Source organism: Chelonoidis abingdonii, chromosome 15, assembly GCF_003597395.2.
Source record: "Chelonoidis abingdonii isolate Lonesome George chromosome 15, CheloAbing_2.0, whole genome shotgun sequence".
Taxonomy (NCBI): Eukaryota; Metazoa; Chordata; order Testudines; family Testudinidae; genus Chelonoidis; species Chelonoidis abingdonii.
The window spans coordinates 5,607,527-5,635,166 of NC_133783.1; positions in this window are offsets into that span (position 1 = coordinate 5,607,527).

Sequence of the window (27,640 nt, forward strand, 5' to 3'; positions counted from 1 at the left end):
ACCAGTCCTGTTTGGAGGGGGTGATTGTATGGAGAGGTAGCCAAACTTCTGGGCTCAATGTAGGAGAAACCATAATATGCTGAGCGTGGTGGGGTGAATGCTTTGAGGATCAGCAATGACTACACCTATAGATTCCCTTGGGAAACCTGCTCCTTTCCACCAGTCTCCATGGATGATGGTGGTGAGCTGTCCTCAGGCTGTCCTCATTTCCCCCAACCTGGTAACAAAAATGACTAAAAGGCTAATTTTACACCTTTTAGTTTTTGGTTGGAGAATATTTGCACAGCTGTTGTTCTTTGAGCTAATCAGAAAAATGTTCAGCACTCAGTCAAAAGAGCAACACTGCCCAGTGGACTGAGTGTTGGATCTGCCAAGAGAATGAGAGATCTTAAAACATCACTGCCCATGTTTCTTAGCCGTCCTCCCTTAGACAATGTACCTATTTTGACTTCTTTCTAAGCTATCTTCCTCCTGTCTAGAGTGTTCCTGTAAAGCTTGGAAACCTGCTGTGTTGACTCTGCATTTGACTTCTGCTACCTGAGACACTTGGCTGATTTTTCCACATGCAAAAATAACAAACAGATTCTACCCCCAACCCACCCTTCAGCTTTTAGAGCTGAGGGGAAATTCAGTCTCTATGCTCATTCCATCCTTGGTTTCTTCATTGAGATTGTTAGGTGCCAGTTATTTTGTGTGTGTGTGTGTGTGTCAGTCTGTCTATGTGTGTGTGTGCACATGCGTGCGTGCACGTGTGTGTATTATGATGTGGATTAGGGTGGAATCATCTGCTCACTCCACCAAGCAACCATCAAATGGCTCCATCACCGGTAATGGCTTTTGGCGATGGTCGACCCAAGCTGGATTGCCACCAGCGACCTCACAGTGAAAGGCAGTGTATCCAGTTAACAATCTCTTGTGTATGTTATGTGCATGGTTACCCATATGGGTAAGCCCTTTGTACTTCCTTGTTTAATAATTGTTCACGGGTTTTTATGTTTTTTAACAGTTGGATAATTGCTTTTTCTGGGAAGCACGGCATCATTAACATTAAGCTCTTGAAGGCTGTCCCTGAAGATATCACAGTCTGTGTCTGTTCTGGTGTTCTAAAAAATCAGATCCCATCCTGTTCCAGCCAGCAGTTATTTAATAAGAAGGTGTGCCATTTACTTTTGTCTGCCTTTTTCTTTTCTTTTTTTACTATGGTTGTAACTTTAGAAGTTCATAACCAACTAGGAAAGAACAAAAGCAGGAAAATCAAGGTACATCAGCTGGTGCTGATAGGACCAAAGGCTCAGAACAATTTGGGTGGGGCAGCTATTTTGTTGTACTCCTGGCCTTCAGAACAGAGGGTGTTGCTAGAATTTTGCTTCTCCTGAAATGCATTGCCAATGAACGCAGTGCTTCCCAAAGAGGTGTTGCATCTGTGAGAGGTGGGTAGGTGATCAGTCACATTCTTGGGGGCACAGTCTCTAGACATCAAAAAATTGGCAGAAGTGATGTTCTGCCAAAATTTTAACAAGAGGTACTACATCAGGTTTTTTTTTTTGTATATGGTGTTGGGTATGTGATAGGAGAGTGAGATCATCTGCAAAGTCCAGGTTTTCAAGGGATGAAAAAGTGTCCATTTAATGCCTGTTGGCATGTCTTCTGTTGTATGCTGAATTACCCAGACGATGGCAATCTTCTATCACATACCCAGCACCATATACAAGAAAAAACAACTTGACTCAATGCATTCAGCCAGCAAATTGGACTGAAAATCAATCACAATAAGATATTCTGACCTTTAATATTGCCTCACCATCACCAGTACGGATAGAGGATTATGTTCTCACCAATGTAGAAACATTCACCTACTTGGGCAGCACCATCAGCCAGGACAGTGGAACAAGCCAGGACATCTGGAACAAAATCAATGAAGCCAGGAACACCTTCGGGAGCTTAATTACAGTCTGGAAATCATCAAAATAAGACACCAAAACCAAACTCAAGATTTATCAGAGCTGCATATTTTCAACATTACTTTACAGTGCAGAATGCTGGGGAATAAGAAAGTATGACATGTCCAAACTGTCTTCATTCCATACAACCTGTCTCAGAAAAATCCTCTGTATCTTTTGGACCATCATTGCCAGGAGGCATTGGAGATGGATTGGCCATGTGCTTTTGGATAGAAACTGATTCCATCACCAGAGTAGCAATAAGATGGACACTTGAAGGCAAGCGAAAATGAGGCCGCCAGAAAACAGCATGGCAAAGTGCTGTGGAAGCCGAGCTGAAAAACCTGAGGCACAACTGGGGACCCATTGAAAGACTTGCCAGAAACAGACAGGAGGGAAGGAGCTTTGTCGCTGTCCTAAACGCCAGAGGCGTAATGAGAACATGATGATGATGACCACGTCAGTAGGCAAAGCACATGACATGCCTTGAGTAAAATAGTTTTTTCCCACAACACCCAGTCGGTACCATATCCCCAGCCACCAAATGTATTGATCCCAAATTATCAGTTCTATATCCCCCTTTATACACATTCTATTCTGTTTCCTCCCTCAAATCACCCACCTCATCCCTGTACCTCTTCATCCACCATGCTTCCTTCAGCCCATCCTGGAGGATCTTCTAGGTGGCTCCCCTTCTTAGTCATCTGGAACTGCCCATCACAGCCTCAGAAGGGGTGGGAAGTCTGTTGTCTCACAGACTTCAGCTCTATAGTAGCTGGTTATATGACTGAGAGAGTCCTCTCTGTAGTCTGGATGGGAAATGGGACCCCTTTGGTTCCTGAAGTAGATAGGTCTCTCCAGTTTGGGTTTGTGTAGGTTGGCTAAAAGAGTGGATCCCCTCTGATTGCTGGCTGGTGGAGTAGGTCTCTGGGGTAAGCCTGGTCACTGGGGCAGAGTCTGGCTACAATGGTTGCAGGACTCACTCAGTTGCAGCACCAGGTTGGCCCAGCTTCTCCTCCTGATGCACCGCTATGGCCAATGGGGACTACCTGATGCTGTCCCAGGTGGGAACATAAAATGGTTGTTTCCTTTGCAGCAAGTGCCACTATCGTGGGAGCTGCTGGAGATGAGCAGCAGCTGGCTCAATTCCAATCCCTGAGAGGGCTTGGAATATGAATGAGCAAAGTTGACCTTAGCATATATGGATTGACTTCCATCCTGTCATCACACCAGTTTGCATGGGACTGTCCTGAGGATATCTGGGGGGGAGGATAGCAAGCTGATCATTTGGGATACGCAGCAAACTTAACTCTAATTTTATATGAAAGGGGTGAGAATGGGAGGGAACTGTAGATTCTTCTCAGCCTCTTGCTGCAGGAGTGTTCCATTCTACCCTAGCATTCTGTTTGTTTTCAAGGTTATCTTTGAAAGGTAAAATTCTAGAAACTTAGTTTTGAAAAAAGAAAATCTCAGTTTACTCCTTTTCATGGGGCCAAAAGGGAACCTCTGTTAACAAGGAACATGAGTATCTGAGAGTCCCTTCCAGAACAACAGTGGTGGCTGGGGGTATGTCGTAAGTGGTGTCACCTCTATCTATCTATCTATCTCCAGAGGCAATTCCATGAATGACATCTCCACACAGCATTTCAAGGTGCCTGGGGTGTGTATATTTTACGAATCCTCAGATATTAGCAGATGACAGCTGTTTGTCTTCTGCCCCATCTTAGGAGGTATAACTTAATTTCTTTTGTTTATACTTATTATACACATTCATCTCTTTCTCTGTTCTACTTTTGTTTTCTCTTTCATTTCAATAAATATTATCTTATCAGCATGCTGTGATTTCACAGTATATAGGTGTTATTAGCCAACATAGGAATATTTTTCCTGTAAATTCTCCTTTACTGAAATCCTTCATCCATAAATCTTATTATTCTCTTATTACTCCCTTGTAGCTTGACTGAATTCTCTTTCCTGCTCTTGTCTTCATTGTTGTCTTTCCTGTAACCAAAAAAGAAAATAGCTTCTTATAAAAGTGCCAGTAAAACAAAACTGGATCATGAAATAAATGACAGCAAAGGGTTAGGATTATGGTGCAGATTTTTGAAGAATGGGAACAAAGACACAGGTATCTATTTAATAAGACTGAAACAGGGAGCTCTGATTTAATATGCGCACACTGTTGTCTCTATTTGTATTCCTCTGTATTAGCTGTTAAATGTTTGTGAAGTACAAATTGTCCCAAATGAGCATATGTTTTGCTTTCTTCAGCACAGGCTTGAAAAATCCCTGAAGACTTGCTGCCTACATTGGCAAAGCATTTTCTTCTGATTTCTGCTGAAATATCTGCTAGCAGGGATCTCCATTCTGAACTTTAAAAGAGGACGCTGCCACATACTTCAGGTACAAAATAAGAAGGGGGTGGGGAAAATCCGTTCATGGAAAAAGAATATTGTTTTTTGATCCTCTGACAGTAAAGATACTTTTTAGATATGTCTACATCAATGCCACACATTTCCGGTTAGGATAGCTTGTCAAGACATGGATGATTGAAAAATGACCTGTGCCTTGAAATTCTAGCTGTCCACTCATTAAGCCCTTGGTTTTCCTTCCAGATCCCTCCAGATAATTGAAATGTACCACTTGACAATTAAACATTTAATTATTGGAAACTTTCTTCTTTGAAAGGTCGAGCAGAATAGCGAAAGGACTGCTATAGCAGTGCTAATATTGTTGGTATAGGGGGAAGAGGTGTGCATCTACATGATGAAAAGCGTACATATTTCTAGTGTGATTTCGCAAAATATTTTAGGGTAAAGAGTTTTTTTTATTTCCAACTCTCTTACAGCCTGATCCAAAGCCTACTGAAATCAATGGGAGTCATTCCACTGCCTTCACTGGGCTTTGAATCCTGTCCTTATGCATGTGCTTAATTTTAAATAAGTGGGACTACTCTTGTGCTTAGAGTTAACACATCCATGTGCAGGATCAGGTCCTTGGAGAGTGTGATATGAACATGAGTGCTATTCATTAGACAAGGCTTTGAAATATGTGTCGCCTAAATGATATTAACTCCATAGTTTACATTGATGGAAGATGTTTCTACCCACAAATATGTCACATAGAGTATATGGTACCAGCACTACTGCTGGGTGCAATTTTAGTGCCTGGCTTGGAAATTCTAGAAGAAGCACTTCCCTTCTGGTCAGGCCAAAAGTACTGTGGCTAATCCTCAAAACACAATGTGAGATGGGTAAATACAATTATCCAGGCATTAACCACCTTGTATTTATAATACAGGGAACTGGCATGTGTTGTATAGAAAATTAGTAATAATAAAATTTAGAATTTATTAGGTATATATGGAAGTGTGGTAATTATCACTAGAAATCTTTGTTTAAAATCTATAGTCATGAATATGAAAAATTTGTCTAATAAATAAAACAGTGTGACTTGGAGACAGACACATGCTTTAGGGTGGCCTTGTTAATTAAAGTGGCTTGCCTTAGTTACTAAAGAAATAATGGAGCTGCGCTAGTTTACACCAGCAGATAATCTGGCCCAATATGTTTTTATACACACTGGAAAATCATAGTGATTTAGGGCTTTAGCTCTGGATGCTTTTGTGTTGAAAGAGGCTTAATGAACAGGAATGTAGGGACCGGGGGAACAATTTGGGAACTAACTATAACGAGACTATATCTAGGCTCAGGATGGAATCAGGGACAAGTTTAGAGGTGAGCAAAATCAAAGGTTTGGAAAAAATATCAAGGCATTGGACTAGTGACTGTGTGAGTATGACATTGTTTGTATTAAAGCCGTGTTAGAACTTGTGTTGCCAAGTCTTGCAATTTTATCCGACGTCTTGTAAAATCTGGTGCTTTTCTTAAAGCACCATCTCCTGGAATAATCTCTCTCTCTTCTAAATATACTTTGGGACCAAATTGTCATAACTCATAAATGGGGCATCCATAAAGGCATTACCTGTCCCATGCACATACCCCTCCAATAAACCTTGCCTTGGTCATTGTGTTTAGTAGGGACTCAGGGAGCAGCCATCTTTTTCCCCTGTCAGAGCGATTTTGTAAAATGTGTCAAAAGATGCATTTTCCTTCACAAAGATGCTATAGAAATCTTAACAGATATAGGTATCTTTAAGATATTCCTCTGCCTATGGAACTAGCAAGGCACAAATGACCACTATCCTTCTGGGTGGAGGGAATTCACAGTAGCAGCAAGTGGCCAACTATAACAGAATTGCATAAATGTTGATGCTACAACGTAACCAGGAAAATGAACTGAGTAAAGGAGCTTCCTGATAACACTTGTCTTGGGTACATTCATCACACAAGCTATGTATATTTTAATGTGTCCTATTATTATAGTATTTGAATATACTTCTTATGAGTAAAAGATGACAACACTTGATATGAGCAGGATATTCAGTAGGTGAGGCTGGATTAAGCAGGTAGCAGAGTAATGAGATGTGCAGATGTTGAGTTGAAGCTCTTGGAATCAGCAGTACTTTCAGTATATTACCTCTTGCAGTTATGTGAGTTCTGTTGAAGTGTGTATAATTCTTTACTTTGATCTCTCTCTTTTACAGCAGAGCCATGTGTAGGCAAAACCACCATTCTCAGTGGCAGCAAAAGCTATATTCCCAGCATTACTGTTACTTAAAGATCTAAAAGAGGGTCAGGTAAGGTAAGCCACATATTTTTTGTCACATTAACTACTAAGTGATCTTTATCACACATTGTAATGAAAAGAGCAGCCTGTCTTCAAACTTGCTTGGGGCACTAGGAAGGAACAGAAGCAAAAGACGCAGTCCTAAATGAAAACCAGTTAACTGTACCAATCATGTTGCTGATGGTTTGAAAACCAGTCCACATGTCTGTTGCAATATGTACTTCCTGCCCCGAGCCTCCTTGCAGACCTGCTTAACCTTTAGTTGCAGAGTGTCAGTCAGTTTAGGAAAGTTATTGGAAAAATAGTTCACTAAATGTTTGATCTTTGGGAACTGTATAGTTGTATATGTATAAAATGCCATGTGAGTTCCTACCACTCAGTGGATGTGTTTTGAATGGCATAAACAACAATAGTAATTTGCAGTCATTTCAGAATTTGTTTTTCCCACTCCTAATTGTTAGCTATACAATAAAAAGCAGATTTTTCCCCTGCAATTCAAATGTCTCCTTTAATAAGTTTTGTATCTTGATGGACAAAAGAGTTGTATTAGCTCTTCAACTTGCTTGAATGCTTTTAGGGAGGGGAAAAAAAAAGATCTCAGCTTTGATGTATTGTGAATAGGCTGATGTGAGTTTGGGGGATTATGGTTTGAGTTGCTGGGCTCACCATCTGGGAGAATAATTTAATTTATTTATTTATTTATAAAAAATGAACTGTGGAAGTTCCTGGGGTCAGCAGGGCTTGACAGAACATTTGCCAGGAATCTAAGCTGAAAGTACCTCATTGGCATTCTAGTTCTGTTTACAGGTGGGAGTGTCTCTAAATCTAACGTAGCACATCCAGATTCACTGCCTATATATCCTTATTATAGTTCAAAATATTTGCAGTCTCTACATCAGACTAGAGGCCAATGTACAATATAAGTTCTTGCTTCTTAGAGCTCAGTGTCCTGTCTTGTAGACATGAGGAGCTTCTCAAGAGAGGACCTCTTGTCCCCTCTCTGTCTTCCTTCTGGGCTTGTTTAAATGTAATGAGGCCAGCTGTCTTTTCTAGCTCAACCAGCCCGAAGGTTTAGCTCTTTTGTTTTTAGCCAGACAACACAGAGAGAAATTCCCTCCTGCTCATCAGGAGTTCTGCTTCCAAAGAATCATGAAAATCAGTTAGTATCTGGATCACAGTTCAGTATAGATACACTGGTAGCTGTAACTGGCTTCCTGGGCAGCTAGTGCTTTGGCTTGTAAAAGCACTACATTGATTACATGGCTCATGGGGTTTTATTCCGATGTAACAAATGGGACAGAGTTCTTCCAGCCCAAGAGCATTCCCTGAAAGAATCCCAAGGGGGCCTGGACACCCTGTCAGAAAGACTTACTGAGTTGTTTATTTTCCTGCTTTATCAAATGTTATTTTCTCCAGTTCAAAAACATGACTTAGGCTCGTCACATAGTAATATGAACAACTAAGGACTCAGAGAGATGAAGATTCCTTCTTATGGCATCCTTACTCAGTGGTAATATCCTATTAGACCATGGTGAAATTAATTACTGAGTTTGTGTGGTTAGTTCAAATACTCTCCAACCAATGTGCTGAGCCATATAATATTCTTGCAGCATCAGTTGGAAAGGGTTCATCATATGTTAAGTATTATTTGCTTTTACACTTCAAGACAAAAGGAAAATAAACAAAACAAGGGGCATATAGCACATACTGACATGCTACTAAAGGTTTTTGATCATGTTGGTACACCAGTTTGCCTGCCCATAGATCATACAAGGATAGAGAAGGGAGTACCTGGATTCACTGCAGCTCTAGAGAAGAATGTTCATACATTTCACTGCAAACACAGGGGCATTACACCACCTGGCAAGGAGCTGTAGAAAGGCAATGCCAAGCTGTGTAGTACACACTAGTGAAGTTGCTATCAGTTGTTTTTGCTCTGACAGCCAAGTTTGTAAATGTTGAATTTGATGTCAAGATAAAGCCAAGATTTGTCTCTGTTGTGCTGTTTTTTCAAGTATGACGAAGGGCAGTGCAAGGTCTCCCATCCCTTTTGTACACAAACTATCTCAATAAAGCTGCTCTCAGCCTTTACCACATAAGATGTGAAGGACCAGTTTGGGGAGTAAAATCTGCTCCTCATGTGGGCAGCATGGAGGATAGGCCTGTGATAGAGTGCTAGGAGCCCAGAGTTGACCCAGCATTGTACAATTATGTTTATCATCGTTACACAGTATGCACAAGGGGTTATTGTGTGGAGATGAGGACTCTGAAAATGACTTGAGTGGCAGTACTACTCAACCCATGACACCGAAACCTGCATGTAACTCTTTGGGGCTCTGCTTATGTCTTTTGTGGAGTCCATGTGCTTGATTGGCACTAATCTCTCACAAACATGGAGACAGGTGACACTGAACAGACTAGATGGACTAGATCAGATGACAGAATGAAAGAAAAAGAGGGTAAATACCCTGGTGCTGAATAGTCACAGGACTATTAATCAGAATACTGCTACAATGCAAGCATAATGGTGCTACATTAACATGAGTGGTCATGTTGCATTGCCATGATACAAACATCACAGCAGTGTCAAAATGTCCTTCTCTGGTTATTTTTGGCTCTTTGCAATTGTGTGAGTAAATGGCTCACCCAGGCTATCACTGCTTTAGTGTATAGCCTGAGAGACTAAAAAGCCATGCTAACTGTGCCTGTTTACTGTAGTTTTGCCTTTGTCTGGTTAACAACCTGCTTAACTGTACTTTAAAGTACAATAGAAAATGACGATATTTATTAAGTGCCTTTCAGAAAAAAACATAGTTAATAATATTTTTACATATTTAATCACAACATCAATTAGTGGAGTCAATTAAAAGTTAAAGAGAAATTATCCCATTCAGTATTGCAGCAAAATAGTTGTGACTGAACAATTCAGTCTTTGACATGACATTAAAATATTGCTCTGTGTGTTTGTACTGATGTATTTTATATCATGTCATTATCCAACCAACAAAACATCCTGTCCATCAGAGACAATGTGTCCCTGGAAGAGTTTTACTGCTTTGCTACATAAAGTGAGTAATTTTTTTAAGTGTTCAAGCAGTATTTACAGTATAGGGTAGGGATGTATCAGCTAAGGGAGCTATCAGAACCACTATGTGTAATGGATTTGGTCTAAACCTGAATTTACCAGTTGATGGCTTTTTGATCAGTCTACTATAATAATTCATTTTTGGCAAAGAGGTCCCAGTAATGATGATTGATCTTAAAATATTCCCAATGAAATACCATGGAACAATCTGGTTACTGATTCCTTGCATAGGAAAACCATCAAAAAATAGGTGGGAAGACAAGAAAAAAAGATTTTAGAGGAAAATGGTGATTAATGGAGGGGAAAAAGCAGGAAGCAAGGGAAAAAGAAAATGGAGAGAAATAGAAAAACAAATGTTAAGAGAAATACTAAGGGACAAAAGTAGCAAGACATAAACAGAGGAAATGAAGCAAATTAATCCAGGCATCAGGAGAAAGAAGAACAAAGAGCAGAGGAATAAGCTAAATACAGACTACAAAAGGAGGAGGAAAAACAAGGAAACAAAATTCTAAGAGAACAAAAGAAAAAATGTGGAAGTGAAGAAAAGTGGAGGCTGGCTGGCCAGGGAGATGGAGAGTGATAGGCTTGGTCTACACTACGCTGTTAAACTGATTTTAACAGCGTTACATTGATTTAACGCTGCACCCGTCCACGCTACACTGCTCTTTAGATCAATTTAAAGGGCTCTTTAAATCGATTTCTGTACTCCTACAAAACGAGAGGAGTAACGCTAAAATCGATATTACTATATCTGATTAGGGTTAGTGTGGATGCAAATCTACTTTATTGGCCTCTTTATTTTACAGTAGCTACCCACAGTGCACTGCTCCAGAAATCGATGCTAGCCTCGGACCATGGACGCACACCACCGAATTAATGTGCCTAGTGTGGACGCGCACAATCAACTTTATAATATCTGTTTTATAAAATTGGTTTAAGCTAATTCGAATTTATCCTGTAGTGTAGACGTAGCCATAGAGAGAGCTGTATCTTCCACTGGTGTGTAATGAATGGCAAAGCAGCATAGACTTTTAAAGAGCTGTAATAGTTAACATCAGCTGAGGATCTGGCCTGGTGTCTTGGTTTACTGGGAGCTTCTTGAAAGAATGCTGTAAAATAAAGCCAAGTTTTCATATTCCACATTTGAGCATGCAAATTGCCACGTCCGGTGCCTAAAGTAGGTATGTGGGTTTGGGCACTTGGTATAAACTAAGGACCCTGCTGATTTTGCCCACACTGCACAAGCATTTACACTAGACTAAATTAAAAAAAATTCAAATTGCAGTCAGATTATGCATTATACCTATTTCAAAACCTGGGATTAATTCTGTGGGGTTGTTCCAAAACTCTGGTTAGGAACCTGGAAGGGATCTTCCCAGAGCATTGCAACAGATACAAAAATAATGAGAGAAAAATAAGGAAAATAGAGGCAGATGGCAAAAAGGAAAGGAAAGCCAGAATAACAAGTTAGACAAATGTTTACTCCATAGAATGAGCCTATGGAAATGACTAATGTTCACACAGAATGCCAGTGTTTTACCATGCATTAATCTTGGCAAATGGGAAAAGAAACCGCCTTCTTTTCTGAGTCTTATGATACATTTTTCATATATTCCTGCTGTTTTATGAATGGATTCATACAACCCCAGCCTGGGCTAGGAAATGTTGATGCTTTTCTGGCACACAAAAACATAGTGAATATGATTTGCATAGATTGCCCTTTTGGTATGAAGCCGAGGATGAACAAGAAGTCTGTTTTATTGAAGAGGTTGTTTTGCTCAAGGATAGTAACTCTTATAATAAGAAAGCTGAAAAATGTATTTAATCCCTTCTGCAAAAGACCATGTGGGGTTTTTCCCAGAGTAGAAATATACTTTTTTTTTTCCCTCAAAGAGACCCTCTAAAGATCTAAACCCACAAATAATTACATGTTTGTCTGAGTGTGTTTTCGTTCAGGTTCCATCTTTTCATTCAAGCATTAAAGAGACACTGTAGTGTGGATGATTGCATATTGTTAGAAGCTCCATCTCCATGTCAAGAGCTGCACAGAGGAAGCCATTTGCAATGCTCAGAAAGTTTTATTGATCCTACCAAACCCAGGAACTATGCTACATATTCTTCTGCCATCTTTTGGCACCTTATCTTCTGCCATCTTTTGGCACTGTGACAGATATTCCAGTGTCTTTTGGGAGATTTCACCGAATTAAGTTTACGTATCACTATGGGCCATGGATTGTATGTGATTTCTTGGGGTAGAGTAAGCATAGTCTCTCCAGGAACTAAGAACAGTAGGGGATGCTTAAGCAAATTCACTCCAGTTGTTACACCTTCAAAGGTACCACCTCTTGAGGAGTTTAAGCTATACATGTTCAAAGTGATTTCTCCAGGGGCCAACAGACAACGAAAGGACTTGTGGATAAATAGCCTGAGGTTAAACTGATTTAGGGCCTTCCTTCTGATCCAGCAAACAGACCAGGCTTTCTGTTCTAGATGAAAGTCCCAATCCTTAGGAAAGGGTTGGAAGGACAGACACCGACCGGATTCCTTGTAGAGATGGAAGGGGTGTATGTGATCTCTCGTAAGCTTACTCATATGCATATAGGTTTTTATTGTTTTAAATATGTTTTCTCTGTAAGAATAAATGTGTTTACTTAGGAAAAGCTGGGTTATAACATAACTGTTCAAACCGTCTGAAGAGAAAAGCAAAGTGGGCCTCCTTTGGGCAATCTGCCTTGCTGGGAAACTCTCACGGTAGGCAGAGAACTCTGCCACCTGGAAATACCTCATCAGGAGGGACAGAAATGCACATTTCCCCCCAGAAGAGGTGATGGTCCGAGAGCCTTGAGTGGGTGTCCTTGCGGGACCATGAGTAGGAAATACAGATGCAGTTGACCTGAACTGTGGCAGTAACTGTGACACATTGGATGTGCTACAAAGGGAAGCTTGACACTTTTGGAAGCATTCCTAATTGGGCTGCATATATTTGAGTGGTGGAAGGGGGAGGGCCAGGTGGATGAGATTAAGCCATGACTCCTTCTCCAGTATGCACTGATTTTTAGAAGTAGAACAGCTTTGGGAAGGGCTGAGTAGAGAATAGGGTGTAGCAAGTACCATGGCAACTGTGTGCTGGCCAGCACAACCTTGGAGGTGTTGTATCTGTTTCTTCTATAGGCAAAGACCACTGCACTTCTTTCCCATTGTACTGTATCTTGCAGAGCTTTAGATATGGGCTGTAGGATGTGGAGGGAAGTTTTTGAAATTCCATCACTGGGGGCTTCTTAAATTTTGTCTGGACAAAATATCAGAAAATGTAATATAGAGAAAAATCCTGTACTGCTAGGTAGATAGACTGGATGAATGAAGAGGTCTATCTCCTGACTGTAGTTGTGGCTTCCACAAATTCCTTTCATTGGCACCATTTGAAGCATTGAAATATAGGTAAGAATACCATATATACAGATATACCACTGAAATATAAATTAAACTTCAAAAGCGCAGAAGATGGGAATGTTGAGCAAACATTTGTTTTGCTAAGTAGTTGACGTTGATTGTCAATCTTTTGGAAGTGAAGGCTTGTGTGTTGTATTTTTCTCTCTTATTTTTGGCACACACCTTTGTATTTCTAAAGAAGAGAAATTTGCCTGATATATCAGCACAAGCTCATTGTATTTAGAATCCTCTCCACGTAGGTGTCTGACAATGGTGAATAAGAAGCAAATTTTCCACTGTTCTTCTGTCTTCTAATACTGAACAAGGAATTTTATTAGAAAATTGTAAGTATTTTCATGAAAACTATTTTGTCTCCTTTTCTCATCTGCGTCACTGTAGTACGTCTGCCTCAGCTATCTCCTGTGTGGCTTTCTGCTACAGATTTAAAGAACAGTATGGATTTCCTCATATATTTCAATTCTTAATTTACTGTAAAATTTTATTATGGGCCTGATTCTGAGAGTGGGAGGCCCAATGAAAAAAACAGCTTTTTCAGTAACACTTATGACATGTGGAACCGTACTTCCATTGCAGCAGTAGGAGTAGAAATTTTTTGTACCTAGGTTTGTATTTTAAGAAGCTTTCTTTTCAGCTATTCCAAGCCATAATTTTACCTTCCCACCTTAGACATCCCCGAAGTAGGCCAGGTGGACCGAAAGGTAACATTGTGGGTTGGAATGGGTGAAGAGGACAAAGATTATCTCCTACTGTAGAACTGGGAGTGTAGTTCTGATACAGAATGAACATATCCCTGATATCTGTCTCTGAAATTTCTAAAGCAAACTTGCCTGGATTAGAGCACAGGAAATGCTACTGCTGCAATGTTTCCTATTTACTTACATTCTAACGAGGAATGCCTGCTGTACATATTCTTAACATATGTTAACCTCTCTGCCTCAGTTCTTGCCAAGAAACTGTCACAAAGGTATTTAGCAGAAACCACATAGGAAGTATTCCCATTGTACTGGAGTGCATGATGCAACTAATTGGGCATGTACAGTAGGAGGGTGAAGATATACAGTCCCCCATTTGTCTAATGTTTAAGTCAAGTATGTGATAGTTTGCATCATAATCATAGTCCTTGCAGGTGTAGACATGAATCAAATGAATAGTTGATTTCCAGCAAGACACAATAATATTAATAAAAATGAAACCAAACAACCCAATATAAAATATAATCCAGCGTGAGACCCTATGCAACCCAACAACACCACCATAATGCAGATTTTCATAGGGCGACATTGTCAACATGCAAAGTAAGAACAATTAATATCACCCATTTTTTTCTGAGGGTCTCAGCTAAAGCCATAACTGCTTTTGAAAACACAGATGTGTTTTAAATGTCTTCAGACAACGGGTCTGATCCAACTCCCTTGAAATTGATGGATTGTTAGAACATCCAGTTCAGTGGAAACAGGATAGGGTTATGTTCTGAGAAGCTGAGAAACTCTATCCTTTAATGAAAGTGTGTGGGTGCAGGGGGAGGAGAAGTGGGGAAGAGTGCTTTTTGAATGGCCTGGATGGAATCTTTTAACCTTAGCATCTGTTTTCAGAAGGTGCTTTACTGCTAGGAAAGCCTGCAACAATGTGCTGTACAAAAATATTTGCTTTGTGGGGCGAACCAAAGCGAAAAGAGGAGATTGGCAGGGTCAACACATATCAAAGGTACCGTGTTTCAGATTGAATATATATAGAGAGAGATTGGGCAGGAAGTATCAGATATTGCCGTTTTCTTTTGGTAAACAAGCTAGTGTTAGCTGGTAAATGTTTTTTTTTTTTTCTGGGTTACACCCTCTTCTAGACCTGAGTCTTTTTTGAATTTAAACAAGTTACCCCAGCTCAGGAATGTTGACAGCTACAAGAAGCCCTGTTATAGTCCAGAGTGGATCAAATGAAACCCTTTCTTAGTTGATAAGGATCAGACTATTCTCGAGGAAATCGGGACTGAGGAGATGTTTTTGAAAAGATGCAAAGATTTTTGAGCACCTTGTGTTGTCATGCACAGCAGTGTAAGGTGAATGGAGAGTGAGTGTGAAACACTACTAGATCACTGTACCCACTTTGCGTTCTCTTCGCACTGGTATACATGATTTCATACAGTGCAGAGCAGCAGAATCAGGTGCTTTGTTTTTACTGTTATGCTTATATTACACAAGAGTGTATAATAATGGTACATTTTAATCCAAAATGTTACAAAAACTACAGCCGCACACATTTCAACATCACTGTACATTAGTGAGGCAAGCTGGGTGAGGTAATTTCTCACTGACAAAAGATGGTCCAGTAAAAGATATTACCTCGTCCACTTTGTCTCTCTGATATCCTGGGACCAACACAGCTACAACAACATTGCACACCATAAATTATTCTTAATATAACACTTCTTACAAAATAACAACAATGATCATAAGAAAAATAAAACACAGATTAAGTCACAAATGTTAATCAAGCAGCAATTCCAGTTTGTCTAAGGCCACGTCTAGACTACGCGCCGGATCGGCACATTAAAATCGATTGCTCGGGGATCGAAATATCGCGTCTGGTCTGGACGCGATATCTCGATCCCAGAGCGTGCTTAGATCGATTCCGGAACTCCAGCTAGACGACCGGACTTCCGGATTCGACACAGCGAGCCGCATGGATCGATCCCATGCTGTGAAGACGGGTGAGTAAATCGATTTTAGATATTCGATTTCAGCTACGCTATTCTCGTAGCTGAAATTGCGTATCTAAAATCGATTTAATCTTGTAGTGTAGACCTGGCCTAAATCAGCATAGTTCTATTTAAGTTAGTGTAGCTATGGAGCTGCATTAGCTACACACAAAGTTGCAGCTAGATACTTGGCTTTACAATTTATAGCCATTTGAGAGAACAGTGAAGAAGTAATATTTGGAAGAGAGCTGGCTGCTGAGGAGGATAAACTAACATGAAGCCTACAAAACAAATGACACGACTACATAGTAATATGGATTCAGTTTATTCATATATCCTAATCCTAAAGCAGGAAGTCTTAATATTTATCTATATCCTTTAAAATAAAAAAGGCAGGGGGAGAGGCTGAGGAGAATAATAACTTGTAACGTCTTCCATTTACATTGTAATAAACGGAATGATTTGAGCAGTATGTGATTAGTTAGGGTTAGACTGTTCCCAGCTCTGGTAGAGCTGTGCAGGGAGTATGGTCACTTATAGTAGCAATGAGACATAGGTCTGCATCACAACATTTAGCTCCATATTCAAAGTTCAGGGGCTGTTTGGCTCTGAGATTTTGGTTTGGCCAAGTGCTAAGTTAGGAATTGTATCTAGGTATCCACTTTAATTCCAAACTGAACCTCAGTTTTACTGCCTTCCATTGCTCTCTAAACTTTGGAAACCCTCACTTTGTGAGGAGCTTTACATTATGAATGTACATCTGATGGCAGAAGACCAACCCTCAAGTCTTGTGGCCAGCTCATATATTCTATGGTAATGCTTAAAATAGTGTTGCCTGACTATACAGATCTATAGAGGTTTCCTTTACATTCCTTTAGCATTAGTTTCCAGAACTGGAATGTTGCTAACCTTCAAATAGTACTTGAAATATCTTAAATAACATTTTAAACAAAATCTTTTAGGTTAAATTTCCTGTGTATCCTTCATATATGGGCTTTCACAGAAAGACTCCCCTTGCTGTAGATATGTAATATTTGCATCAAATTTAGGGGTTCACCGTAACATTTGCACTCCTTTTGTGCACACATTCTTTCTTCTCTGATCTTCAGAGGTGATTTCTTAATCTACAGACTGGCCTTAAATGTCTTGTGTGCAGTGTTGCCAATTCTTGCGATTTCATCAAGTCTCGTGATATTTGGTGTGGTTTATTTTTCCTTACAGCACTTAGAAATCTGTGATTAGGTGAAAAGCTCATCTTGCCTTTATATGTGGTGTGTGTATATTATTACTTGTGGGGGCATTCTGCACCAAAAAATTAAAAATTCTGCACACCATATTTCAAAATTCTGCAAATTTTATTTGTCAAAATAACACTACATAATCATGCCAGTTTCAATTATTTTGGTACTTTATTTAAAAATACCTGTCAGCAAGTATGTCTGTAACAATAGAGAGACACACAAAATTTCCCCCAGGAGTAGAGAGTTAAAGAAACCCCTAGGACAATCCAGTTCCTGTTTCTCTCTCCTTCCCCCTATCCCGAGCCTAGTCAGGGGGCCAGACATCCACAATCCCTCCTCCAGCCCAAAAACCAGGGTTCTAGAGGGAGAAACAGCCTGAGGCTTGGTCCCAGACTTGCATGAAGTTTCCTGCATACCACCCTCTCCTTCCCTCAGGGTATCCTGGGAACTCCAGCTGCCAGGAATCCTCTAGCTCTGTCTCTCTTCCCCAAACAGTATCTTCTGTGTGTGAGCTGGATTCTGCTGGGTCCATTGTCCTCTAATGGCAGCTAGCAATACTGCAGCCCATTTCTGTGAGGGAAAGGAAATTCTGCGCGAACATTAATTTCTGCAAAATTCTGCACTGTACAGTGGTGCAGAATTCTCCCAGGAGTATACGTTCTGTTCTGCCTGAGGGAACAGAGCCTGCCCCACTCCTCCCTCTTCAGAAACACCCTGATCCCTGCCTCTCCATGCCAAACATACCGCAATAGCGAGCGAGAGGGACAAAGTGTCACTCTCTCAGACGCACGACTGCCCACCTCCCATCCCAGTGGTGATTTGTTTCTACCAGCTGCTCCGGGTGCCCAAACCAACCTGCCTGTGCTGCCAGGGAGGGGCATATGACTGCTCTTGCATCTTGCCTTTGCTTTCTCATAAGAAGTCCATTTTTCTGTGGGGCAGCAAAGAAATTTGCGGGGGACATGAATTCTGTGCACACACAGTGACACAGAATTCCCCCTGGAGTAATAAAAAAAGTTTAAAAGGTAAGATTCTAGCTCCCTTAATTGTGGAGAAAAGCTTGAAAATGTGACACTAAGCACTCAAAACAACAGGCAAATAACAATAATACCATTTTACAAAATCACGATATTTAAGCCAATCCCAGGAAACGTTGGGGGCCTGTCTCATGATTTTTGACCACTTGGGGTTCGTTCTCTCTCTCTCTCTCTGTGATTTGAATTCTTCCAAATTGGAAAGAAAACTCCACAGATCTCTCCGTCCATATCCAAACACTGCTTCCATGTCAGATCCTTCAAGCTAGCAGCTCTCACTCCTCTTTTAATAGTTGATTCACTGTCCTTAAGTCCTGGTCCTACAACTGACTGTACAGGCACACCTCGTGGGGACCCTCATTGTAGCCAATGGGGCTATGCCTGAGAGTACTGGGGTGGGTCCACACAGTCAGTTGCAGGACTGGGGTATTGATTTAACTGGTCAAATAGAAAATCTTGGCTGGATTCCAAAATGTTTTAGGTTTCAGTCTCAGCCAAGTTGTCTTGGCCTTCCATCTTCTGCCATCTGGCTGACTCCAACAGAAACTCCCCTCAGCTCTTTATATATTCTGGTTGGCTCAAATCCTGGGCTGAAATTGTGAGAGACGCAGAGAGGCATACTCTTAAAGGTAGCTGCTTCTCTGGCTTTAGCAGCTAGTAAGTCTGTTCAGTAACTACCAACTCCACTTTTCATCCTTCTAGATGCTTGTAGCTGTGTTCTCTGCACATGTACAGAAACACATATGATTGAAACAAATCCCTTCTCCTTTCCACTGCCACTTCCCTCTCTCTAGATTTAACTACAGCAGCTTTTTTAAAAAAAGTAGGTTAGCTGTAGAAGCAATTATGAGTGCAATTTTATAGGCTTTTTTAAAAGAAATTCTTTGGTAGCATGAAGGTTCCAAATGAGATTACCACTACTGGTAACACTGATGTTGTGATACAGCTGTAAATGCCTTACACAAAGCCAGCCAAATTACTATGTGTTAGCTATTAATTGATCTCCGTCATAGTCTGCTGTGCACTGTAACTGTTTGCATGCATACAGCTCAAGCTGATACTGGAATCTCTGCTTACCTTCTCTTCTGAAACCCTGCTCTGAGGTTCTGAATAGGATATTGTGTGTGATTTTGAAGCTGTTTTCTGGTCTGTTACTCCATCTTCTTACAGAATTGGCTGGCATTCCTGGGTCTGGGAGCTATGCATCTTAGCTGACATGCCATCAGGAGTTCCATGCACATTCTGTCCTAAGCTGTCTCTGAGGGATGTGAAGACTAACTGAATTTTGGTTTTCAGCTAGCCAAGCTTACAGTGAGGTTCAAATGAACAGAGGGGATGGAGGTGATGGAGAAAAGCAGGAAAATCTGGGAAGCTTTGTGTAACTGGAATATCTTTGACTTTATGTATTTGGCTATTCTTTATGGGGATTTGAGCATATTCCAGTAATCTTGTGGAATACCCATATAGTAAAATATATTTCACATACTTGTCACATACTTCACAACCTAGAGGTGAAATAGTTGCAGAGGACAGGGGGATGATGACCACAAACTTGAAGTTGATTCCTCTGTGTTCATAGCCTTTTCCTGTTTACTTTCCAATGAACAGTCACAGATTTGAACTTTGGTTTTTGTATCTGAGTTAGAGAATTCTAAACTGTGTATCTGAATGGAACAGGTAACACTGAGAATGCAGGCTGTGCGGCTTGCTAACTTGCAAGTATGATCCAAAATCCATTGAAATCAAAGGACAGACTCCTACTGATTTCACTGGAGTTTGCATCGGACCCAAAGGTACACAATCAGACTGACTAGCAGCACATGATTTAGTTAATTGAACTTGGTGCATTTTAAATATCCACAACAGACGGTTTGCAAGATGGTCACAGGGTCAAATCCAGAGCCCAGTGCACAGCCTGAGTTACTGAAGTGGGCACTGGGCAGATGTTCAAGGGGCTGGGAGCAGAGAAACCCTTAATCTCAAACCATGGAGCTGCTCTGTAAGGGTTCTTCAGCTCAGTGGATGAAGTAGCCTTCATGGGATATCGTGCAGCCCTTTCTACAGCAGCTGCACCTGCACAGCCATGGATTCTCAGTCTTCTCTCATGACCCTCCTTTAGCCCATCCATGTGTTGCCTCTCATCTGCCCCTGTGCATGATGGGTAATCTGAGCCCTATCACGTAAACAGCTCAGTTGAATCTGTCTTGCTGACAAAGGGATCTGTGTGGCCCTGGAGGAAGGGGCAGATTTACCATATGGTGGGGAAAGAATATTTTGCAAAGAAATATTAGAAAGATGATTTAGAATAAATATGAGACTTTTCCACAATCTGCTCACAAACATTTCATAGGCATGGGAGTGAAATTCTTCACTCTGTGCTAGTCATGATACCAGCACTGCCCGCTGTAACATGCCACAGAAATAAATACTTCCAGTAATCGAATTTGAATGATAAAATGAGCTGCTGTGAACTTGTGAAATCATTCATATTCCTGGATTCCTGCTGGAAGTATTGCAGTGTCCAGTGTTACCTTGTACTGGCTATGCTAACAGAACAAATTTGATTTATCCTGTCCAGCCCCTACCCCCAACTCCATTTCTGAAGCCTCTTTTCAGCTTCACATCCATTGGTGCTAGAATTTTAACTCTGAGTATCTGGAAGTAGAATTAACATAAGAATTGTGTTTCTGTGGGTGTGAGTGTACATAATGTGTATAATTCTATTCATAAAAAATGATTGATGTAAAGCATAATTGTTTTCAAAAAAATCTGTTCGGAATCTATGTATTTTTGACTTGGGCTGAATCTATTTTTTACATAAAGAAGCTAGCTGATTAACAAAGAAAAGCTTTTTAGCTCGTATACTTAGCCACAAACAGATTACCAAGGTTATATTTTAAAGAATCAAGCCCTCTGGGTTAATAGCAGTTTTTAACTTGTGCCTTTCTCATTCAAAATAAGCAGAGACCAAAGTTCAAGCAGACATGTGTAGTTGTTTTCCCATAATCGCAGATCCTGTGTTTGCGTTACCCTGGCTGTAATGAACTCCATCCCCTCAACTTCCTGCATTTTTTTTAAAATCACATAGTTGTGGCTCATTTTTCCTTTGAAAGCTGAGAGTAGTTATAAAGTAACAAGGTAAGAGTCTGATCAGAATTTACTGATGTAAATCGAGAGTAACTCCACATCAGTTAAATGACTCCAAAAAATCAGATAAGGAACTGGCCCACAGATGTTAAGGGTTAATATCCTGAATTTATTTGTTTCTTTGTTACACGTCAGTGTTTCAGGAGTGTATGCCAAAAGGCTTGAGCCTGAAAGTTACATTTTACTTGGTCCTGGATACAGCAAAGCACTCAAGCAACAAGCTGGACTGTTCACACTCTTGGAGGAAGGATGGTCCAGAGGTCAGGTCACTAACCAGTGATCTGGGTTCAGATCCCTGCTCTGCCACAGACTTCCTGTGTGACCTTTGGCAAGTCTCTCTGCTCTTCCATTCCTCATCTTTAGAATGGGGATAATAGCAATGTCCTACCTCCCAGTTGTGTGGTGAGGCTAAATACCTTAAAGATTGTGAAGTGTTTTGAAAGCTAGTGATGAAAAGTGCTACCTAAGAGCTAAGTATTATTAAAATTAAGCATGTACTTAAGAGCTTTGCTGGATCAGGGCCTGAGTGCATGGCCCCTTGTAGGATAAAGTCCCAAGATATATTAAACATTTTTTTTAATTTCATTCTCTATTCTTACTATTGTTCTGAGGTATATTTTGGCATTTTTAGGCTGGACATCAAGGAAGCTAGAGAAAACTGCAGCGTGAAACCTGTAGCATTCTCAGCATTATATGAAAACCATGACTGGTAACTCTGCTGTGTAATTAGCCATATACAGTTCCAGTCAGAAGCTGAGACAGGCAAGTGGTGTACTTAGGAGCACTGCGGCATCTCTACTACTTTGAGATAAAAGCCACTTGCTGCGCTCTTAAACTAAGGAGATGAATTGATTTGCTCTCTAACTGTATGTTAATGGATTCATTTACACCTATCTCCATGTCTGAAGCATCATTATATGGGGAAAGCAAGCTTTGTGCAGCCAATCTCATTCATATTAAATATTGTCTTCCCTTCTAAGGCACTCTATTGTGCTAGCTTTGCCTGTTGGCTGTTCTCCCATGTGTGAAAGGCAATGCCCAGCAATTTTAATTACAGGCCCCGTGCACTAGCTATTCTTAAAGAAATCATTGTCAGGAGCAATGTTAAAAATTCAGTTACTTGATTTAAACATTTACGATACAACCATTTGGGAGCATAACAAACTGCTTCAGTTTAGATGCCAAGGAATCATAAGGCATAAGGCTAGAACTGCACTACAGTGGTGACAATTTATTTGTGGAATTTCACTAGAAAATGGTCCCTATTTCTTTTTTTGAGATCTTAAAATTTCACTTTTCCATGAATTTCGATGCATTGGTTATTTTTTGGCTTTGACAATTGTGTGACATGCCCTCCGTCTCCCCTTTCTCCCCATTTCACCAGGAATATCAGGCTGGGTAAATGTTGAGTGGCAGTGGTATAGAAGCCATTTTCCCGCTCTGTGTGTGTGTGTGTGCGCGCGCGTGTGTAGAGCAAGTTGAGAAGGTGGGAAATAAAGGAAGAGTGGGAGAGAGATATATGACAAACTACTGAGAGAAGTGGTGGAGTTTCCATCTTTTGATGCCCTCAAATCCAGAACTGGGTGCCTTTCTGGAAGGTTTACTTTAGTCAAAACAAGTTATTGGGCTCAATACAGGGGTAACTGGGTGAATGGGCTATTAACTAGCAGGTCCAGCTAGATGATCTAATGGTCTCATCTAGCCTTCAAATCTCTGAAAGGCTATGAAATATAGAATGCTGCTATCTGCCATCTCCGTATCCAATATTCCTTTCCTAAAGCTGATCCAGGGAGCTTTATAAATATGGCTACTGATCTGGGTGAGCTGTGTTACCCACACAACTCCCAGGTCAACAAATGAGAAAAGTGGTAAATTAAGTGCCAGTTCCCCCCACTCCCTTTTTTTTTTTTTTTTTTTTTTTGAGAGGTGGGGGGGTGGGTTGCACTAAGCAAGAGGAACGTGAGATAGGTACAGTGGAATTCACACCAGATCAGCAGCAGCAAACTAAAGATCAGCAGCAAGCCCAGGAGCAGAACTGAAAGAACCAGGCGGAGTTTAAATCAGAAAGTAGATTCAAAATTGTGCACCTGGAGTGGCATCTCACTCAACAGCAGCAATGGCAGAGAGTCAGTGGGCTCAAAGCATTACTCTCTGACCCTTGGATCTGATTGCCTGAGCTCTGGATAATCCTTGGTATCTTATACTGACTCTCTAGTCTATATGTGTTATGACTCTCCATTAAAATTACCGAACCCTTTGTAAAATCCAGCCACTACTAGTGTAAGATAATTCAGCTGGTTGATTCTCTGCACCGTCAGGCAAAATTTCCTTTTATTGGCTCTAAATTTATTGCCGTTTAATTTAATGGCATGTCCCATTGGTCTTGTATAATGGGAAAGAGTTAAAAGGAAGAGACTGTTCATTTTCCACTGTTCCCTTCGTGTTCTTTGCATATACTGAGGCTTTTAATTTTAAACCTTAAAAGCAGCTTTACAAATGTGGTTTTTTGTAATGTACCAATTGGCACATCACAGTGGCTTCTATTAGTTACATGAGCATAACTGGTAACCCTGGGTGTAAACACATGTGACAGATACAGCCTGATGTGGATGAGTCAGAAGTGAATTGAAAATATTTCACTTCCATTTATTGCTAATATGTCCAATAGGAAATTAAATTCAGGGCATAAGTGTCCTGTGACCCTATTAGGACAAAAGAGCTATTCTTCCCCCCCACCCCCCGATATGTATGCACCTGTGCATGCCCTTTGGGAGGTGTTCATGTTAGTGTGGGGTTGGTGTATGTAATTCAGATGTGGGCACATTGTGGCTTGGATTTTCAACACATCCTAAAGAAGTTAGACACCCAACTCACCTACTTGAAAGACTGGGCCAAATGGACTGCTGAATAGAGGAGGGTTCCATGAAGGATCTAAGCATATACTTTCTTCAGAGGAACAAAAACAGCAAGAAGATGACCATTAATGTAACATTTTTCACAGCATTTTATGTATAGGCTGAAGTGTATATTTCCATAATGAGGAAAGGAAGGTACTGTATTTTAGTTGATGTACTAGAGGCAAATTGTGCCTCTGTTTTGCTGCCAAGGAGATCCCCAGATACAACAGAGCTGATATTGTTCAACTGCACAGGAAGGAGGGGGCAGAATTAATAGTCCTCAGAGGGGTCTACAGTTCATGTCCCCAAATGGCACATAGAATCATAGAAGAGTAGGGTTGAAAAGAGGCGTCAGGAGGTCATCCAGTCCAGTCCACTCCCTGCTCAAAGCAGGACCAATCCCAACTAAATCATCCCAGCCAGGGCTTTGTCAAGCTGGGCCCTAAAAACCTCTAAGGATGGAGATTCCACCACCTCCCTCAGTAACCCATTCCAGTGCTTCACCACCCTCTTAGTGAAATAGTGTTTCCTAATATCCAACTGTGATACAGCATGGCCAGAGGGCAGCATAAGAGTGTTAGCAGGGGGCCTTATTCCCTGCCAAGGGAGGAAGGTTTGCTTTAGATTAACTAGAACAGCTGTGGCCAGTTAGCGCACCTTGACTCCAGTAGAGCACCTGTACTCCTAGTCTATTGGGATATTAACCCTCTGCTTTCAGTCAGAACAGGGGTGTGTAGTTAAGAGAAAGTTGGATTGGATGGCAGTAGTGCAGATTCAGAACGAGAAGAGTTGTACCAGAGAGAAATAGTAAGGTGTGGAGGAGTGTCTGTGCGCGAGTATGGTAAGCCCAACAGAAATACGCCTAGGTAAGGGGCACCCAGGCTTGTAAAAGAGAGGCGAGAAGCCCGTCAAGCTGGCACTGGTATGAGATGGAAGTGAACTCCAGGAAAACCATCTGCTAGTTCAAGTGTGTCACACAACCCCAGGGCCCCTGGGTTGGACCTTGGTGTAAGAGGGTGCGGCCCGGAGGTTCCCATCCCTCTCCACTGCCCCCCATCCTCCAAGGACCCACTAGGGTATGATTAAGAAGCTGTGTCAGATGCAAGCGAATATAATGCCCCTGAACTCTACCCCAGAGAGAGACAAGCCGCTTCAAGAGACCCAGGAGAATCAATACTCGGGCAATTGTGCCACACCACAAACCTAAGATCCTCTTCATCACAGACCGATTCTTCACTTGAGTATCATTGCTCCTTGTTCATGTCAGTCTCGCTACGCTATCTGTAAACGGACCTTGGTAAACCATCCGCGTTCCACGCTATACTAAGAGCTGCTATCTAGATCCCCTCCTCACTCTTGCCTCTCCTGAAGACAATTAATTAAGGCAGTTCCCTCAGCCTTTCCGTCGTAAATCATGGTGCCCCTCAGCCTCCGAGAATACTTTTCCCAGCTCTGCCCGGGGAACCCGCTCGGCTCCCCAATGTTGTCACACACCTTCTGTCGGTCGGGGGGCTGTGACGACGGAAAGCGCGGCTTCAACCCTCTCGCTCGTGTCGGGAGTGAGCACACCTTTATACCGCCTAACGTTCTCTATCTCTTAATTAAAATTGTTTAGTTTTTCACAGGTCATCGATTTTGCGGCTTTCCCTCAGGTCCACGGTTCACTGATCCGGATGTTCGGGTCTCTCGTGGGCGGACTGGACGACTACAGCAAAGTCAGTATAGGCCCGCCTTGAGAACCGAGAGCGGCCTGGCACCAACAACAGTACGAACTATTCTAGGCGTCTGTCCTTTGGGCGGCCAGGCGCCGAGGCACAAAGAAAACAGTCAGGGGGCTCTGGCCTTATGAGGGGCCCGGCAGGCGCAGAGACATAAGTAGGAATCCAGCGGCCAGCCCCCTTGGCACATTCGGACGCCCGGGTGCCCAACACACGATACACTAGGCTCTCTGCCTTTCGGGGGCAGGGCAGGGCAGAACAAAGTTAATCGGGGCCCAGCCCCTTAGAGATCGGGCCGGTGGGCAACCAAACACTACCAGTTACACCTGGCCTGGCCTCCTTCTGGCAGCGGCAGACGCACAAACCCAGTCAGGGGTGCCTCTGGCCCGTTTCCCGCAGAGCAAACCAATAGTCCAGAGAGCTCTGCCCTATATGGCGCAGGGCAGAGCAAGCAGAACACCACGGCTAGCTGTGGGGGCGAAGGGAGGATAACTGCCACCCGGGCTTACAGGTAGCGCGAGGGAATAGTCAGCGCCCACCCACTCCTCGTGCGATTCCAGCCCGAGTCGCTACGTAAGCTAGCGGCCTAGTCGCGCTAGCATGGTAAGTCCTAGTGTGGGATCACCAGCCCCGAAATAGCCAACGACTGAGAGGGCTGATCGGTCGGGAAACCTAACCCGAAGTCACACTGACAGCACACAATCAGTGGGGGTCCCACTGTACCGACACACCTAGCCGGCGGGGCTCAACGTCGAGCCGCTCGGCCGGGGCCCTATCTGTGGCTCTCGATTCTGTAGTCAGCCACCACCCGCGCAGCTTTCACTCCGCTACCTACTCGCGTCTACCTTGGTCCGCCGGGTCCTCTTAGCTGTGCATGGGCTCCTCCCAAGTACCGGCCAAGGAGGAGTAGATCCTCAGGGTAAGGCCGCTCTTGGGTAGCTGGGCCAGGTTGGTCCGGGAGGCTACCTCCACGCCGTAGTTGGGCTGGGTAGCTTTGTTGTAAGTTGGCCCGCCCATGCCCTCAGGGTCGTGGCTATGCATACGCGGTCGCTCCCACGAGGACTCTCGCCTGTCTCGCCGAGGCGTACCCGCCTCCCAGCGACGAAGGGTCGCCGGCACCGTCTTGCTGCTGGCCGGCAGAGCTCTCAGCTCCAACTGCAGGCCGGCGGCCCGGCTTCTTTAATACTTCCCGGGTCTGCCGCCTGACTTTGAGGGGCGGGGCTTCCGCTGGAAGTTCCGCCCTGGGGGAAGATGACGGGGGCTCACCCTCCCTGTGAGAGGGAGCCACACGCGCCTCGCTACAGGGGCCTACACTGGACATAATACTCCAGATGTGGCCTCACCAGGGGCCAAATGAGGGGATATCCTTCCTTCTATTTGTGCGGCATGCCCCACTAATGCAGCCCAATAGATTTATATATTATAAGATGACCATATATATTATGCCCAATGACTGTTAGCTTCTGGCAAAAGGCACACTCTCTGACTCATATCCAGCTCTCTCATCCACTGTAATCCTCAGGTCCTTTTCTTATAGAAATGCTGTTTAGCCAGTTGGTCCCTCGCCTGTAGCAGGCACGGGATTCTTCTCAAGTGCAGGACTCGCTTGCCTTGTTGAACCTCATCAGATTTCTTTGGCCCAATCCTCCAATTTGTCTAGGTCACACTGGACCCTATCCCTACCCTTAGTGTCATCCGCAAAACTTGTGATTTGCATCCATCCCATCATCCAGATCAATAATGAAGA